General features: G+C 56.5%; 1 long non-coding RNA gene across 1 annotated transcript; it reads left to right on the top strand.

Annotated features, from left to right (window-relative positions):
* The first annotated feature begins 10,357 nt into the window (after nucleotides 1-10,357).
* Nucleotides 10,358-16,295, top strand: LOC137167469 (uncharacterized). The gene is made up of 3 exons (XR_010924116.1): nucleotides 10,358-10,443; nucleotides 14,862-15,210; nucleotides 15,926-16,295. It is a non-coding gene; the product is annotated as an uncharacterized lncRNA (long non-coding RNA).
* The last annotated feature ends 425 nt before the right edge of the window (nucleotides 16,296-16,720 follow it).

Raw genomic sequence — 16,720 nt, 5'->3', positions numbered from 1 at the left:
GAACTGAGGCACAGAGCAATTAAAGCCCAGATCCTCGCATGTTCTGAGGAACCCGATTCTCATGGGCTGCCGGTGACTTGCTGCAGATCACGCAGGAAGCCTGTGACCGCACACGGCATTGAATCCAGATCTCCCAACTGCTAGGCTAGCGCCCTAACCACCAGGCCAGCTTCCCTCCTGCTTGGCCTTCCACCCACTTATCGAAAATGTTTCATAGCCAGCCACACCCTGCTTGGGTATCAATTCTCAATCCGGCCCCTTGGATCCCAACTGGTGTCGCTTAGGGACTCAGGAGTGCAGCTAACAGAGGGGCTGTCCATCCTCAGATCCCGATCTGGCCCCGCCTGGCATTCCCTTCCACCCACTTCCAAAGAGCATGCAGCTCACTTGGAATAAGAGCGCCCACGCGTGGAGTTAATCAGGAGCAGTGAATCAGGAGTCGCTGCCCATGTAGACAAGCCCATAGTGTGAGACCCCAGGCCTCGGTTTCCCTACTGTAAAATGGTAATGGTACGTGTCTCCACCTCTCAGGGGTGTGCTCAGAGAATCCTCTCAGCTCCTCTATTGATTCCCTCTCCATCCAGAGACAGATAAAGCAGAGCAACTCGGACTTGTGACCTCTGAGCAGCCACCACATGGATTCCTGCAGAATCCCTCGGTATAATTAAATGCAAAGCCAGCGGCGACAGGCGAGAGGCGCGCGGGAGAGTCCAAGCCCAGCTATTTGCGAGCGCCCGCTTGGAAACACCATGACCGCATGCGTTGAACCGTGAGACAGCAGAACGCAGCTGCTTCCTACAGCGGCTGGGAAAGGAGGCCTGACCAGCTGCCTGCAAGATGTGTCAGCTGGGATCAGCTGATGCAACTCCCCCATGAGCTGGGATGTATTTTAAGAGGCAAGAAGATAAGAGCGATTCTGCTCCTTCCCCACCTCTGGGGCCATTCCCCCCAGGGAGAGATAAGATGATGGGGTAGGAGGGGAGGGCTTGGCAGAGGAGTAACTGGGCGAGAGTCTCTGGCTTGTGATATACAGGATGGGCAAGCTGGATGGTGCGGCCCTACGATCTATGACTCTAGAACTCCTTTCTGCAGCCCAATTTTACGATCCCCTGGGGTACGGCTCTCTCAGCTGTGTGGGGCGAGCCAGAGAGGACCAACCCGAGCCAGTCTGCTGGAAAATTGGCCAGTGCCCTGCGCCGCAAACATCTTTAGGTGCCTAAATCCTCTGAGGAGCTGGGCCGTCAGAGCATGAGTTGCTACCCGAAGGCTCCGCCCTTCTTTATGCTGGGCCAACGAGGCTTCCTCCAGATCCACGCGGCTTTGTCCCGTGTGGGTTAATGACGTGGAGAACGTGGCTTCCACCAATTTCCCGCACCAGACAGCCAGGGAAGCCTGTGGTCCTTGGGGGACTGAACAGCTGCAGCTCCAACAAGGCTTCTCACCCCAGAGTCACCTGGGCTAGCCAGGATCTCTTCTCGTCTCTTCCTGGGAGAGGCAGCCTAGGCTGACCACAGGGCCACGGACACCGAACTCGGGGTTCTGTTCCTGGCTCGGCTACTGAGTCACTGGGGGACTTCAGGCCACTCCCGTTCCCTCCCCGCACCTCAGTTTACCACTGCTGTAAAATGGAGCTTGTGAAGTTTTCTACCCCAGCGCGGAAGCGGGACGAGGGATTTATGGATGTCTGAGAGGGGCTCAGATAACGCGCCCGTTGAGGCGGGGGGAGTGTGTAACCAGCAAGGTAGACAGAACTTGCTCGCTGGTTTTACCACTCTGTCATTCTCCCTGGCTCAGTGGCAGAGCCGGGAACTGAACCCAGCCGTCCTGGCGCCCAGGCCTGCGTCTTGGCGGGCGAACCTTCCTGTGCGTTCAGGGGGACGTTGGCCCAGCAAGCGGCAGCGCGTCTCAGCGCCTGGGTCTGCAGCCTCACACTCACGCAGCAGCACTAAAAATAGCCGTGTAGACGGCCAGGCTCGGGCTGGAACCGGGCCCGGAAGCCTAGGGCGGTGGGGAAGGGGGGGTTTATTTTTTAACAAAGCCGGAGCCGCAGCCTCTACATGGCTGTTTTTAGCACCAGCCGGCGTCTATGGACTGCAGCTGGACTGTGTAGACGCGCCCAGGGATGGAAAGGCATTGCCCAGGGCAGTTTCTAAGCGAGCAGAGCCGGCGTTAATGGGGTGAAATGGAAGCCGAGGGGGAGAACTGAGGCTGTTCCAAGGGGGGGGGAGATGGCAGCCCCCTGGGCGGCATAGGGCAGTGAGCAAAGCACTGCTTTATTTAATGAGGGCCAGAGGGTGAGTGCAGCCTCCATCCTGCCACGGCTCCTCCGGTGAGTCTGGCAACCGAAAATAAATGAGCAACACCCTGGCGGCCAGCTGCTGCCTCTTGAATAGATGAGGGCTGGCTCCTCACATGGCAGGATATAAATACTTCGCTAGCTGGCGACCGGCTGTGCCCAGGGGAGAGGGGCTGAAATGTGGCTAGAGAGCCCAGGCATTATGCAGGCTGCACCCGCCGGCCTTCCTTCCGCTGCAGTCAGGTCAATGAAAGCTGCAGGGGACTCAGCACCCATGAAAAAATCAAGCCACTGTGGTATGGATTTGGATTCAGATGTCCTGCAACTGGCACCTGGCGTTTGAAAAATGTTGGCCTGGCGTTCAATTTCCCCATCTGTGCAAAAACAGGACTGGGAGCCAGGACACCTGGGTTCTGTTTCCAGCTCTGCCACAGCCCTCCCTGGGTGACCTTTGGTCCTGTCACTTAACTCCTACCGTGCCTCAGTTTCCCTGCCTGTGGAATGGGGGGAAACAAAACCTTAGCCACCCTTTGGCAGAGGGGGGTCTTTGACAGAAGCAAGCCGGATTCTTTTTGCATGCAGATACCAAGCTACTCTTCCAGGGTTGCTGGAAAACTCCTGCCTGGCTGCTTAGCGAGATCAGCTGTAACAAGGCCAGCCCTTGGATTAGCGCGAATAGGCAGCAGCACGCTGGCCGCAGTTCCAGCCCTCCCAGCTGTACCGCGAGAGGTGTTGTTGCAGCATGCGGCCTACGCCCATCCCCAGCACTTGGTTCTGCGGCGCCAACCTCCTGTGCCCTTGTTCCGCTGGCCCGTCGGGGCTTGACATGCCAGGACAGGGTTTGAGCCAAGTCAATCGGGCCTTTGTACGTTAGCCGCTGAGTCACCGCACACAGGCAGCGGGTGCTGCATAAATCTCGCCCTGCCAGGGTGGAGAATGGAGGGGGGCTTTGTGCGAGGCGAAGCGGGCGAGAGGGCTGAGTCATGGGCGGGCCGGACCGGCACCGCTGACGCTGAGGGTTTAGAGGCACACGCTGTCTGGGCTGGGGGCGGCGGGCAGGGTGCAAATCAATGGAGAGGGGCCAGTGTGGACATAACCCAGGAGCCTCTTGTTTCAGTTTGGCGCGGAGAGCATGGGCCCCTGACGCCAGTCTCGCTTTGCGCTGGGGCAAACGCTGAGCCGCTGTGGCCTGGTCTGTAGTAAGATAATTTGCAGTGTAGAGGGGCCAAAGAGTGGGTGGTACCAGCCCCGGTGTGCGGGGAGGAGTTGTCCCACCCTGTGTGAAACTGGCATAAGTGCATTGCACCCAGCCTGCTCCCAGCTCCTGGCATGGGGGGGGGTGGATCAGGGGTGTGGGGAGAGTGCACGGCCCTGTGGGGCTATTTTCTGCTTCTCGGGGAGCAGATGGGGCGTGAGCAGACTGCGCTGGGGCTAGTCTCGGCTTCCCAGAGCCTATGGTCCGTAGAAAATCCGGCCCTGCTGTGGCAGCCCTTTAAATTAGTCAGGCAACGTTCTCGTTTTTATAAGCAAACAGAGGAAGGCAGAGCATGGAAGCAAGAGCGTGAGCCAGAGCGAGATCCATGGCTGAAAAGCCCTGGGTATTGTTATTAACATATTAGTGCCCCCGGTTTAGCGGTAGGGAAACTGAGGCACTCGGCGGGGGAGGGGCTGGCCCCAGGTCACCCGGAATGCCCGTGGCAGAGCTGGAAAAAGAACTCTGGCGGCCCGCTTGCCAGTCCCTGCCTGCTCCAACCCCTTAGCCCCATTGCATACCCAGCGCTGGAGACAGAACCTAGGCGTCCTGACTCCCAGTCCCCCTGCTTGAAACCAATTTGCAGCTGAGCAGCTCGCCCACCCTGACCGGAGCCATGAAATCTGGCATTCTCCAGCCGTCGCCTCTGCCCCAGCAAACCCCTCAGCAGGCTTCTCCTTCCCCGAGGCCGATGCTGCCACAAGGGGCACAGCTTTGCCCTGGCAGGGCATGGATGCCGTTGGCCCTGGCTGGCTGCCCGCTGCCCGGCTGTCTCTCCTCCTCCTTGCCCATGCTCTTAATTTAGTTTGCAGGCAGCCAGAGGCCTAAACCAACCATGGGCTCTTCCAGCTGTTGTGGGGAGCACTAGAGTCCAAGCCTGATAAGGGCTAATATTGAGCTGGCCTTTTCCAGCCCCGCAAAGGAGCAGCCGCTTCCTTTTAAGGGCAAACTCACTCTTCGGGATGGGAACAAAATAATAATGCTAAAGGCACACACACACACAAAGCCCCTCGGTGGTTTATTCAGGCGCACGGCCTGCGCTGAATCACAAGCTGGCCCTACACGCAGGCTGCTCAATGTCAAGCCACAGTCACTTCTCCGGCTCCTGGCCGGTCGCCGGACGCCGCAGGGCGGGGGGGGGGGCCCTGTGATGCCTGTTTCAGGGCCTTGACTCACGATTCTTCTCACAGAGGACGTGGAGGATAACTCCTGCAGAAAAACCGGCCACTGGCTATCCCCCCCCTGCCGCCAGCGTCCCCGGCTCTCAGGAGTCCCTGCCATGCTCCCCCTTGCTGGTGGGTCTCGGGTCCACCCCGCTTCCCGGTCCCCAGCGCCGAGGCTGTGGTTCCAGCAGGTTGAGGGCCTGTGCATACGACATGCGTGCCAGAGCGACTAGATTGCGGCGTGGCTGCTCGCATGCACGCCCAGGGAAAGCTGGGGCAAAGGGGCAGAGGGAGGGGAATCAGCCAGCGTGACACAGGGCAACAGTGAGCTGCAGGCCTGATATGCACTGGAGGCGGTACAGTCTAATGGTTAGAGCAAAGGACTGGAAGCCCAGACTGCCAGGGTCCACTTCCCAGCTGTGGAACTGTCAGCAAGCCACGCCCCATCTCTATGCCTCAGCTCCCCAGGCTATAAAATGGCCTTCACTCATCAAGCGCTGTGAGATCCTCAGGAGAAAGGAGCTGCAGACCTGCAAAGTAGAAACGCCGCCCTCGTCAGTCAGTCTGCCCTGGCCTCCTTCAGCTGTCCCCTCAAACCCAGCCTCTGCGGAGACAGCCACAAGACCAAGACGGCGCAGGTGGGGGGCTGGTTTGCCTGTGACTGGAACAGCGATTTAGCTAATTTCAGGGCTACTGAAAGGGAACACCCACCCTGGCACCAAACTCAGTGGGGATAAACGGGCCATGAATAAACTGAAGCTGGGAAGCGGAAGCAGATTTCTAACCAGCAGACGATGGATGGAGGCTCTGGAACAGCCTCCCGGCAGGAGGAGAAGGGGTAAACAACCTAACTCGTTAGAAGCTGAAGCTTGGGCTCTAATGAGTAATGAAGCTAAGAATGGGAGAGCCTGGTAGCGGAGAACGGGTGGCACACAGAGCCCCTGGCATGGAGAGAACGGGCCGGGGAGGCCACACTGGGTTCCCCGTGTAGGTACTTATAGGCTGTGATCAAGTCACCCCTTCACCTTCTCTCTCATGAGCTAATTAGATCGAGCTCCTCAAGTCTATGGCGCTGAGGCAGGTTTTGCAACCCCCACAGCTCGGCTCTGAACTCTTCCCCATCTATCAGCATCTTTCTTACATTGCAGCCACCAGGCCCGGACGCAGGATTCCAACCGCGGCTGCACCGCTGCCAGATACCACGGTAACGTAACCACCCCGCTCCTGCTCCAGACACCCCTGTTCATGCCGCCAAGGATCACCCCTTTTTAGCCAGCGCATGGCGCCGGGCGCTCCTGTTCTGCTGCTTCGCCTCCACAACCCCCCGCATCATGTTCAGAGTCACAGCTTGCTGGGACAGAGTCCTCCGGCCCGTACATATGGCCGACTGGCTCTGTTCCTAGACGTTTGCTTGTACATTTGGCTGTCTTGGAACACATTTTGTTGACTTGTACCCAGCTTATCAAGCCATCCAGATCACCGTGGCTCAGTGACCTGCCCTCTTCTTGATTTACTGTGCCCCCAAACTGTGTGTCAGCTGCAAACGTGGTGGGAAATATTTTATGCTTTTGGACTGGGACGCAGTAGACCCGGGTTTTGGTCCCAGCTCTGCCACTGGCCTGCTGGGTGACCTTGGGCACCTCACTTCCCTGCTCGGTGCCTCAGATTCCCCATCTGTGAAAAGGGGATAATGATACTCACCGCTGGGCTAGATGAGAGCCAGGGGATTATTATTATTATAGCATGCTTTCTGGGAGTAAAGGGGTGTGCCCTGAGCTGAAGAACCAATCTGAGAACTAGCCACACCCCCTGCCTGCCAAACCACACCCCCTTTGGGGCCCTGGAAGCATCCACTAGCTCCTGCAGCTGCAATCCCGCTCCTCGCTCAGCAGACCACACTGAATCCCTAGGCTGTCTTGGTTGCCACCTCCTCCTGGGGTCGGGTCCGTGTGGTTCTAGCCCCCAGACAACTTGTCTGGCCTTCGCCCTGATGTCCCAGCCACCCCCAGTGCTGGGATCCCTTTTATTGCCGTTCCCCCTCTCCTGGGGGATGTGGCTCTGGTTCCGCCATCTGTCCCCACTCGGCCTCTTTTGTCAACTCTTGGGCAGCTAGGAATGTGTTTAATTTCACCAGGAATGTCTGCCCCTTTTCTTGCTGCTCTTCCCCTATGCCACCGCCCCTTCCAGCTCCATCACCACCTCCGGCTCCCTTCAGGCTTCGAGAGGCAGGGGAGGGGCATACCTGCTTCTGATTTTCCCTAGGCTTTTGTGCTCAGCGCTGCTTGATCTTTCCCTAGTCATAGAATCGTATAGACTCATAGAAGATCAGGGTTGGAGGGGACCTCAGGAAGTCATCTAGTCCAACCCCCTGCTCAAAGCAGGACTCAGGGGTTGCATGCTACATTGCCTCCGTGGGCTGAACCAGTCCCACTCCCCAGGGGCTCTGCGCGTTCTTCCGTATCCCCCGCAAACTCCCTGCGTGCCCCCTCCCATTCCAGGGCCTCCCTGCAAGTCCAGCTGTAAAATGGGGCTAATGTTACTGACCTTCATAAAGCACTTTTGAAAGCTACCGATGGGAGATGCTGGGTAAGACACACCTGACAGCGGGGTCCCAGCCGGAGGCCCTGAAATTAAGTCAAAACAAATCCCAAACCTGTAACTGACGAGGAGTCACTGGTCCAAACCTAAGTCCTGTTCTTGAACAGTAATTATCCGGCCTTGTTAAATCTAGTCAGTGGAGCACATGTAATGTAATTTTGGGGACTCTGGGTTCTTTTATGAGGCAGGATTGGTATGTGCAAGACAGAGCATTGCGGTTGTTCACTCACTGTCCATGGGAGACACACACATTCACAGAAGGTGAATATTCTCACACGCGCCCCCCCCCCCCCCTTTGCACGCAGGGGACATACACAGATCCAACGCACAAGCACAATCACATGGTCTCACACAGACGCACACTTTCACACATGCACTTTGTCACATGCACACACCCACACACACACAAGCCCAGTCACACAAACACAGTCTCTCCTTCGTTTACATACACAAACACTCACGCAGGGGTCGTTCAGACACAGACTCTCACACACGCACAAGTACAGTCACAAACAAAGTCTCTCTCTCTCACACACACACACACGCAGGCGTACGGTGAATATTTCCAAAAACCGGCCCTGTCTCCCCCTGCACTAAACGAACCAAAACAACACCGGCCCATGTGAGGACTCAAGGGAGAACCTGTTGCCTTATGGTTAGTGCAGCAGGGGTAGTAGACGATGTGCTTTCCATTCTTGCTTCTGGCACTGGCCCACTGCATGGCCTCAAGCAAGTTGTTTTTTTCTTCTCCGTGCCTCAGTTTCCCCAACGATAAAATAGGGGGGGGGTGAGCTTATCAGATCGACCTAGCGACGGTGCTGTGAAAAATTCCACGTCATCGATTGCCGTAATCCCTCTCATAGATGCAGCTAGGTCAACAGAAGAATTCTTCCATCAACCTAGTTACTACCAGCCCCACAGAAAGGCGGATTAACTACCGCAGTGGGAAAACGCCTTCCCGTCTACACTACAGGGCTACGGCAGGATAGCTGCATAACTGTGCCGCTGTAGTGTAGACCTAGCTTTAGGAAGCAAGGTGGGGGGGGTCGGGGGCCGTTGATGCTGCCCCTTTAAGAGACACAGACAGCTGCCTTTCTCTGCTGCTTGTCTCTATGCAGCCCTTTGGAGCCAAGCCAGACAATTAAGGGTTTTGTTTCCTTTAAGGCTGGGTTGCGATGGCTGGTTCAATGGAGCCCAGACAAAGCCTGCCTGTGGGGCCAATCGGGAAGGGGGGGAGGTAGAATGATCTCAGTAGGATGACCTCACTCTGCACAGCTCCTGATATACAAGAACCTTATAAGGAAAGGACCAAAAAATATATATATCCCACACACGCCAACCAAAAAAACCCCAGTCCCCCTGGGGATTCTAAATATAAAAGCATCACCCAGGCCCCTTTTGCAACTGAATGAAATTGACCCCTTTTTTTTTTTTTTTGCAAGCATCATGTGTGCATGTCACTGTTCTATTTATTTTCCCGCTCCTTGTCCCAGCTCCAAAGACTTCGCTGTGTTCCTGGAGACAATGGAAGGCCCTTGATGGCAGCAGGAATGTGAGGCAACGCGGAATGCGCTGGTGGATTCTTGCAGCCCTGGAGGAATGCACGGGGAGGGAGAGAATTGATAAAAATAATTTAAAAAACTTTATTCTTTTCCCCAATGTAGTTGTTTGGCTGCTGTGTTTTTTGTTGGGTTTTTTTTGGTGTGGAAGTGTTGGGTGGGGTGGGATTGAGCTATGGGGGTAGAGCCTTCTAGTTAGAGCAGAGGGAGATGGGAATCCAGATGCCTGGGATCTAGCCCCTGTCTCATGGTTAGTGCGAGGGATCTGAGAGTCAGGAGGCCTGCACGCTGTCCCTGGCTTGGGGAGGGAGTGTTGCCTTCTGGTTAGTGCAGCAGGGGTACTAGGAGATGTGCTTTCCATTCTTGCTTCTGGTATTGGCCCACTGCATGACCTCAGGCAAGTCATTTTCGTCTTCTTTGTGCCTCAGTTTCCCCAACTACAAAATGGCGGCGAGGGGGGTCGAGCTTCTTGACCTGTCACGCAGGGCTGCCCGTTGGGAGTGTAAATTCACTAACGAATCATTAAGTGGTGGGTGCTCCTGTTATGGAAGGCTCTTGGATGGCCCCTGTGGCCCCAACGGGTGAAATCCGAACCCTACTGAAAGTTTCCAGTGACTTCAGTGGAGCCAGGACTTCACCTAGGATGCCACGTTAGCCGACAGGAGTGGCTTTCCACTCAGCCACTAAGCTGCAGCAGGAGCAAAAAGAAGGGCTCACTCAAGGAGAAAACTTAGAGGCAGTGTGGCCTAGTGGATAGAGCACCAGCTTGGGGCTGAGGCACCCTGGGTTCTAGGCCTGGTTCTGCCCCTGACCTGCTGGGTGAGCTGGGGCAAGTCTCTGCCTGGCTTTGTGCAGGGGGTTAAGGACAGCCTGTGTGCTCAATCAGCCCCAACCTGCTTCACCTGCCTTGGAGAGAGCAGTTAAAAGGGGGAGGGACAAGCCCAGTTCTGTAGGGGCTTAGGAGGAGGAGAGGATCTCAGCCAAACCCTTGGATGAAGGCCTGGCTGGGGCAAGAGGACAGGGAGCAGGAGCAGGAGCAGGAGCAGGAGCAGGAGCAGGAGCAGGAGCAGGAGCAGGAGCAGGAGCAGGAGCAGGAGCAGGAGCAGGAGCAGGAGCAGGAGCAGGAGCAGGAGGATAGGTAGGCAGGCAGGCTACAGGACTCTTCTGTGTACTTTGTTCCCTGGGGCTGTGGGGTTTTCCTGGGGGGATCTGCAGGGGAGCGTGCCCGGGAAGGGGCTGGTGGGAAAGCTGAGCAGCAGGTCAGGGAGGCAGCGGTGAACCTGAGCAGACAGCCATGAAGCTGTTCATTACAGGCTCTTGGGGCTGGATCCTGGAGTAGAAGGAAGGCCTGAGACATCCCGGAAGCAAAGGGGTGGGGAAGCCGAGGGCTAGAAAGGATGAACGGTTCTGATGGGGGGGACAGAAATTCTGCTGTGATGTGGCTGGGTTAAAGATTTACAGGACTGGGTTTCCCCTGGAAGGGGCAGGACTGTAAGCGACCTGGCTGGAAGGCCCTGTCACCAGAACCAGACAACTGGAGCAGCTGCCAGTGGAGCCTGAGGAGGAGACCCTGCGGTGAGTTAATCACCCCCTCCAGTGGGAGCCATCCTGCCCTGTGGCAGGGTGAGGCCATAAAGCTGCCCTGCCGTGTGTCCCTGCATCACCACATTGCCAGGGGATGATGCCATTCACTCTGCCCCTCCCCGCCATCCCGGCTTGTCCCATCTTGTGTCACGTTGTAGTGCAAGGGGACCCCGTGCAATGATGTGGGGGACAGATGACGTCCCAGCATCCCCTGAGGACACCAATCTGACACACACGCACCCCGCCCCAGGGCCTGCTTCCAGGATTGTCCTCGTGGTATTACAACTCGCACCCCTGAAAAACCAGGCTGGCTGGCAAAGCTGGGTGGGGAGGCGTAGGGGCGATCGATCCATCCAAACTCTGGTCCCAGCTGCATCCTGGCATTCACCCCTTCTCCGGCCATCACGCTGCCTGAATCTCAGCCCTCGCCAAGCCCCTACCTCAATGCTGCCCTGGCGGGGCACGTGCCGCACGGACGCAGCCAAGAATAGTCCACATCGAAGCCAGGGAAGGCAGCTCCCCGTGCTCCAGAATAAGATCTCCCCTTATTTTGGGGCATTTCCAGAAGGCAGCAGCTGCTCTGCTAATACCTCTGTTCAGTGCATCCTCCCCCACCAGCCCTCCACACCATTGCAGCTGCTGCCAGAACGAGTCCCAAAAAAGCAAGCCGGGATTTTCCGGCTCTCACCCCAGAATGCAGACAGCGGGACCTTTGACCAGAGCCAGATTAAATTTGCCAGCTCTGGGAGGGGGCAGCTGCTGGAATGTGTGTTTGGAGCCATCCATCAGAGCTGAGATGTATGGGGCGTCGTTGGGGGGGGAAGCCCAGGGGGTGAGTGGGGATCTGGAGTAACTGAGCGGAGTTTTGGGCCAAGAACGGCTCATGTTACGTGAAAACCCAGCCGCGCCGGGTGCTGCTCCTGCGTTCCAAGAGGCTGCTGCTGGATTTCATGGCTCACACCAGCAGTGGGATCCTGGCCCCTTAGCTGCCTCCCTCGAGCGCCCTAAGAACCCCCCCCCTGCTGCGTGCCACCCTCCTGCCCGACCAATTCCGGGCTGCTTCCCGGAGGGCCAAGGAAGCCTCTGGTGTAAGTTAGAGCAGCCCCAGAGGTAGGTCTGCCTGACAGCAGGCCAGGGCCATGGGAGCGCAGAGTATCCCAGCCACGCCCCGCGGTGCTACTGGAAATACAAACCATGACTCCCCTGCTCCCTGAAAATCTTCTCCATCTCGGAAGAGCCCCTCCTGGTAAACCGAGGCAGGGATGAGCCAACCCACTTCTAAAAAGAGCCAACTGGGCTGTGCCGATGGACCCGGCTTCACCCTGGTATCCGTAAAGAGCAATTTCCACAGCAGTAAATGCTGACCACGGCGGTGGTTGGGCTCAGGCGGGGCCCCAGGGCTGTGCGCTGAGTAACCTGAAGCTCTGTAAGCGCAGGCAGGGAAGTCAGGGCAAGGGGGGAGAAGCAGGGTGTGCGGAGCTGAGATGCAAGGAAGGCGTGGATGGAAGAGCGGCAGGGAGATAAGCGGTCAGTGGGAGGGTGAAAGTCAGTGTGGCCCAGTGGCTAGGACTCTGGACTAGAAATCAGGAGATCTGCCAGTGATCATGGGCACCTCACTTCCCTTCTCTGTGCCTCAGTTTCCCTTCCCACCCTTTGAGCAGTTGCAGCAGCTGCTATTTGGGGAAAAAAAACTCAAAGAACCAGCGAGGATGAGCGAGGCCCAGAGCCTTCCGGGTCTCCTCAGCTGTCCTGCAGCCAGTGCTTGGCATCTGCAAGAGCCACTGATGGGTGCCCAGAGGCCCCTTTCTCTATCAGATTGTTCCAGCCTCCCAAAATGATCTCGTTTTAATTAGAGCGCGGGGGGGGGAGGGGAGGACTGACATCATCCTCGGCTTCTCGGAAGCCCTCCAGAATCCTCCTCCTCTTCTCTTCACACACCCCCCCCCCCCCCCCCGTCGGCTCTTTGTCCTCCTTTCTCAGGCCCTTTCTATGGGGCATGGCCCTTTGGCACCTCTGAATCTTTGCGCCTGGCTCTTAGCAATGCTGAGGCTGCTCCGGCAGCACAAAGGGGCCTTAGAGTGAGTGGGAAGGACCTCCTGGGATCCACACGCTGCGCAGGGGGCATCTCTGACTGGTCCAGAGCTGATCCCAGCATGCACTGCACTGTGGCTCTTCCCAGAGGCCACGTGGAGCAGAGTGTAAGTTAGAGCAGCCTCGGGGCTGCTCTAATTTATCTCAGCGGCTGGGAAAAGTCTGGGCGGCTCAAGAATGGGGGGTGGGGGGGGGAAGCACAAAAGTGGTTTAAAGATGGGTTAATACAGTGGTTTTCCAAATTCTTTCGTTTGCGGATCCGTAAGAAGTTTCAAATGGAGGTGAGGACCCCTTTGGAAATCTCAGACCTAATCTGTGGACCACAGGTTGAAAACCGCTGGCTTAATACACAAATTCTCCCCATGGCCCTCTTCTTTGCACCAGGGGAATTTCCCCCCGCCCTCCCCCAGCCCTTTGTAGTGCCTTTTACAGCCCCTCTGAGCTGCTGGAGCGGGAGACAGAATCTGTCCCTGTGAGTTTGATCCAACATATGTCTCCAGCATAGGGGTCCAGCTGTTCTTCCTATGGTGCTCCGACCCCAGGGAGGTTTTGCTTAGAAACATCGAAGCAGTGATGTTAAGGATTGTGTGAATAAGAACTGTGCCTGCACCATCCCAGCTAGGATTCAAAGCTACCAATCCTCAAGCTTCAGGGCATTATTGGAGGGTCAGGAGGAAACTGCCCCCTTGGAGCAGCCTGGTCCAACTAGGTGCATGATGGTGGTTATAATTTATTGTTTGTGTTACAATAGCATCTAACCAAAACCAGGGCCCCATTGAGCTGGGCGCTACACAGACACACGGTGAGAGACAGCCCCTGCCCCAAAGAACCACTGGGAACCGGGCCCCACCTCTGCTCATTGCTCTGGCCGGCCCCTCGCTGGGTGCTCCCCGGAGGAGCCGTGGCCCCTTGGCACCCTGCTGCCTCTCCCATGCTGTTCTGACCCCTGTGAGTATCCAACAGGGTCGCCGTGGATGATGTGGGCCAGCAGGAGAAATGGGGAGGGAGGGGATAAAAGGACAATCGGTGCCTTTTGATTGCTGCCCCCCTCCCTGAGTCTGATGGTTCCCAGCGTCTGGGGTGGGAAGCTGCAGAGAGCAGATGCTATGTCCCCCAGTGGGACCAGGATTAGGACGGAAAGGAATGCGGCCCCGGAGACTTTGCCCTCTCCTGGGACAGGCCAGGTGCAGCAGCATTGGAAGAGTAAATCCGATTCAAGACAGACGGTAAAGAAAAGGGGGGGGGCAGGCACAGGAGGCTTGACTTGCTGGGTGTCTGCTTGTCGGGCCCCGGAGAGGGCCTGATCCGCTGCTGTCCGGTGCGTTAGCTGGGCTGCCCTTGGGCCAGGCATGGAGTCAACTCCCCAGCAACCCTCGGGTGCAGCAGGGAGGCATTGTGGGGAGAGAGAAGGGGGCAGAAGTGGGGCGTCCTGGCCCTGGGTGTCCCGGTGCAGTGCAGAGGTTGGTCTGAATGGCTTTGAGGCGAATCTGGGTGGTGATCAGCAGCGCAGTGTCCGAAGGGTTAACCGAACCAAGCTCAGGGACGGGCTGAGGGGTTAGACGTGAAGCAGGCGTGGTGCAGGGAGCGGCCAGAGGTTTCTATGCATGGAACTGACTCAGCCGTGTCCACCCCCCTTTTCCCCCACGGCATAGGAAGCTGGGACAAAGCTCCTGCTTTTCCTTCCTAGCCATTCAGCTGTTCTTCCCCCCCCCCCCCCCACCTCCTCACAGGTGGCGTGAGATAAATAAGAAGCCTGCCCCTGGCATCCCCACTGACATCACTGCATAGAACTGTCCTTGTTTCTTGAGGGCCCAGCAGATCCATGCAGAGGATAAGGAGCCTACTACTGCTGCCGCCTAGAGGCGTGGCTCCCTTAGCTCAAGCAGGAGCAGGCCATGTTTTTAGTGCAGAAGCTCCCGTGGATGACCCATGGGGGCAGGGCAGGGCAGTTGCATACCTCAAACCTGCGTGGTTGTGGGCTTGTCTTATAATGCCTTTTGGTGTTTTTTTCCCCCCGAGAGGTTCCCAAAGCACTTCCCACTCAGCACCCAAAGCTCGCGTGTCTTCGGTGATTTAGCTGAGCGTGTATTTAACCCTCTGCACCAGCATCACCGCCTGAAGGCGAGTGGAGTTATTTGTCCAGCACCTAGCACAGTGGGGCCCTGGCCCATGACTGGGGTTCCTAGGTGTTACTGCGAGGTGAATCATAAACACCACACGGTTTAGGATGGGAAGTGGAAAGCGAGTGCGGTAACTAATGGAGGCGACCCAGGGGACTGAGGTCCAGCAGGCAAGATTCATTTTGTTTATTCCAGTAGCGCCACGGTACAGCTGACTGCTGCGCATCCAGAGACAGTCCCGGAAAAGCTCAGTGCCTAAACAGACAAGGCAGAGAGGGGAAACTGAGGCACAGAGCGAGGCAGTGAGCTCAAAGCCAATTCCCTATCTGCTAAAGCACACTGGCCCAGAGCCTCAAAGATATGTAGGTGCCTAACTCCCTTTGGGGATCTGGCCCCTCTCATCCAGGGACTCGGAAAGCTGCGTCTCCAAAACCCTCGAGTGGAACTGAAGCCCCAGAAATCTCCAGGGGATGGACTGAAGAATAACCGGAGATGCCACGATGACGGGAAAAGATGTATCAATGGGCGGTCTTGTGAAAAATTGACCGTAAGATTAATTTGAGCTCACCAAATGCCCTCGAGGCGCTTTTTGTTTCTAATGCCTGCCTCAACCACAGGACACAGGTTGTGTATCAACACTAATGAGAATAAAAGGAACTAGACCCAACCTATGGAAAATGGGGGCCCTGACACTTTCACACACATGTGCAGGGTCTGAGGTGTAGTCGGAATCGCATTCTAAAAGAGGGTTGGGGAAACATCATCCCTCTCCTGCTGATCAATCCAGGAGACACCCATCAGCCCCGAAGTCTATCTAGGAGGCTATGGTAGGATTGGAGCCATAATTTGGGCATGGATAGATGTCAGATTTAGCTATGCTTGGGGATTCATCGCTTTGTTGGTAACTTCGTTAAAAGATACTAGACCTTGTTCTGGGGCAGGTCTGTAACTTTCCTGGGTCTTTGACTGTTCCTAGAAGCTCTGAAACAAGTGGCCGAGGTCATTCTGCTGCATTTGAGGCTGTAGGCACCAGAGCCGAGCCCACAGTGGTGTAACACGCTATCACTGAATTCACTTTACAAGGCTACATTTCTATTCCCCCCCGCATCGCCACCTCCTTCCTCTTCAGCTCCATAGCCCCCCTACCCCCCCACAGCTCCCCTCCAATCTTCCTTAAAAGGTCTGGTCTAAGGGGTCTCCCTTTGTGACCCTTCTGCAGTTTGTTCTAATGCTACAGCATTTCTTTCCCCCTCTCTTCCCAGGCAGGGTCTCCCCCTCCATCAGCAGCGCATTGGCTCGTTCTGACCCCCTCCCATCTCCCAGCGGAGATGAGGGGAATCCAATTCCCCCACACAGACAGACAGAGGGGAGGAAAATGCAGTTCTTTCCAGACTCTCCATCTGGTCCCAATCAGGGGCAAAGATGTGACTTGGCGTGGGGGAAAGCACCAGTCTCCGGAGAGCAGGGAAGACAGAACAACTGGCAAAGCGAACGGGAGAGGAAAGAAAACGTTGTGCCTGTGTAACCCAGCGAAAGCTCAACTCTTTCTCTCCATCGCTCTCTGCCCCTCTCGCTGATGCTCTTGTGTGCTTTCTCTCTCATTCCCCCTTCCCCCCGCCAACTTCACTGCAAAAAGAGGGGGTGTTCTTCCTATCCCGCTAGCCATCTCAACGTCAAATCTTAGTGGAGACAAGGCAGTGTTGTGTTCACCTCCAGGGAACTAGTCAAGGCCAATCCTAAATGGTAAAAGCTACCTGGGCCTCGTATGCGCTACAGTGCCTGAGCAATCTCCAGGTGAAAAGCACACCTCTCCACGCAGGGGAGACACAGCCTCACCTCTTGCTGTCTGCCAGCCCTCCTCACGGCCCTATCCACACACACGCTTCTGCAGCTAATGCAATGACATCAGGCCCTGGTGCTCGGTGACTAATGCATTTCTGAAAGGGGAGCGGATGTGCCTCTTTCCTGAGCAAGCCACTCAGAATAATAAGCGCACACCAGAGGAACGAAAGGGCTGGGATTGATGTGTTTATTTTAATCCCGCATCCCACTCTGCT

The sequence above is a fragment of the Emydura macquarii genome, unplaced genomic scaffold (genome assembly GCF_026122565.2).
Source record: "Emydura macquarii macquarii isolate MOO-44397 ecotype Brisbane River unplaced genomic scaffold, CSIRO-AGI_Emac_v2 contig_2924, whole genome shotgun sequence".
NCBI classification, from domain to species: Eukaryota; Metazoa; Chordata; order Testudines; family Chelidae; genus Emydura; species Emydura macquarii.
The sequence above is the reverse complement of the archived record's forward strand: the minus strand, read 5'-3'. Positions and strand labels throughout refer to the sequence as shown.